The following is a 2402-nucleotide window of genomic DNA, read 5'->3' as shown; positions in this document are numbered from 1 at the left end:
AAATGAAAGAATGATCTCTGTTCGTTTCCAAGGCAAACATCAATATCACAGTAATCCAAGTCTATGCCCTGACCTGTAATGCTGAAGAATCTGAAGTTGAATTGTTCTATGAAGACCTACAAGACCTTCTAGAATTAACACCTGAAAAAGATGTCCTTTTCATTATAGGGGACTGGAATGCAAAAGTAGGAAGTCAAGAAATATCTGGAGTAACAGGCAAATTTGGCCTTGGACTACAGAATGAAGCAGGGCAAAGGCTACTACAGTTTTGCCAAGAGAATGCACTGGTCATAGCAACACCCTCTTCCAAAAACACAAGACTCTACACATGGACATAACCAGATGGTCAACACCGAAATCAGACTGATTATATTCTTTGCAGCCAAAGATGGAGAAGCTCTATACAGTCAGCAAAAACAAAACCAGGAGCTGACTGTGACATAGGCCATGAACTCCTTATTGCCAAATTCAGACTTAAATTGAAGAAAGTGGGGAAACCACTAGACCATTTAGGTATGAACTAAATCAAATCCCTTACAATTATACAGTGGAAGTGGCAAATAGATTCAAAAAATTAGATCTGATAGATGGAGTGTCTGAAGAACTATGGACAGAGGTTCATGACATCATACAGGAGGCAAGGATCAAGACCATCCCAAAGAAAAGAAATGCAAAAAGGCAAAATGGTTGTCCGAGGAGGCCTTACAAATAACTGTGAATAGAAGATAAGCAAAAGGCAAAGGAGAAAAGGAAAGACATTCCCATTTGAATGCAGAGTTCCAAAGAATAGCAAGGAGAGATAAGAAAGCCTTCCTCAGTGATCAGTGCAAAGAAATAGAGGAAAACAATAGAATGGGAAAATCTAGAGATCTCTTCAAGAAAATTAGAGATACCATGGGAACATTTCATGCAAAGATGGGCTCAATAAAGGACAGAAATGGTATGGACCTAACAGAAGCAGAAGATATTAAGAAGAGGTGGCAAGAATACACAGAAGAACTGTACAAAAAAGATCTTCAAGACTAAGATAATCACAATGGTGTGATCACTACCCTAGAGCCAGACATCCTGGAATGCGTCAAGTGGGCCTTAGGAAACATCACTACGAACAAAGCTAGTGGAGGTGATGGAATTCCAGTCGAGCTATTTCAAATCCTAAACATGACGCTGTGAAAGTGCTGCACTCATTATGCCAGCAAATTTGGAAAACTCAGCAGTGCCCACAGGACTGGAAAAGGTCAGTTTTCATTCCAATCCCAAAGAAAGGCAATGCCAAAGAATGCTCAAACTACTGCACAATTGCACTCATTTCACACGCTAGTAAAGTAATGCCCAAAGTTCTCCAAACCAGGCTTCAGCAGTACATGAAGGAGAACAGGACTGGACAAGAAGTTCCTGCTTGAATCTTTTCAAGAACAGCTGTTGGGGCTCAGCCTTCTGAAAATGCAAGGACTGTAGTGTTGGAGATGTGGTAAGAGGAGTGGAAGGAAGGGTTTGACCTTTGATTCCATCTGTCCAGTGACCTCCAGGGCAGAAGTTAGGGAAAGGGGGGCCTCTGGGTGGGTGCTGCCTGAGACTCTTCGCAGGTGAGGAGGAAAGTCAGAGGACCTGGCCCCCTGAGGTTGGCTGCACCTTGACATGTGTGCCTCTTTCCACTTCCTGCACCCTAACCCCTACAGGGCAGGTCTATCCTAGATGTCAGGTGCCAGATGGAGGCTGACACCCTGCCCACCTGCCCAGTCCCCCTTGTCTAGCTTAGACCTTGGTCCTCATAAACCAAGTCACTCTTTGTCAAAGACTCTGCAGAGATCACAGCTTCTTCCCTTTAGGGCTGGGAGGAAAGCAGCATCCAGGTCAAGTCAGGCTTGTACCACGCGCCGTGAGAATCAGCTCTTCAGATGCTGTCATTAGAAAGCTCACCCCTTCCATCTCCTGGATCAGGACTCTCCCTGCTGCCAGCCCCAACTCACTGTCCAAGCCCCTCACTCCACCCCCAGCTCTAGGACTTCCCATAGTCATGCCATCCCCAGTCACTGAGGTCCCAGCCAGCTCACATTATCAAGATGCAATGTTCCTGATTACCCTTGAGTGTGTGCTGAGTCACTTCAGTCCTGTCCGACTCTTTGTGACCCTGTGAACTATAACCCGCCAGGTTCCTCTGTCCATGGGGATTCTCCAGGCAAGAATACTAGAGTGGGTTGCCATGCCCTCCTCCAGGGGATCTTCCCGACCCAGGGATTGTACCCAGGTCTCTTGTGTCTCCTGCATTGACAGGAGGGTTCTTTACCACCAGCCCACCTGGGAAGCCCATCAGTTCAGTTCAGTAGCTCAGTCGTGTCCGACTCTTTGCGACCCCATGAATTGCAGCATGCCAGGCCTCCCTGTCCATCACCAACTCCCGG

This window comes from Bison bison, unplaced genomic scaffold (genome assembly GCF_000754665.1).
Source record: "Bison bison bison isolate TAMUID 2011002044 unplaced genomic scaffold, Bison_UMD1.0 scf7180017864341, whole genome shotgun sequence".
Taxonomy (NCBI): Eukaryota; Metazoa; Chordata; class Mammalia; order Artiodactyla; family Bovidae; genus Bison; species Bison bison.
This window is presented reverse-complemented; position numbering follows the sequence as displayed.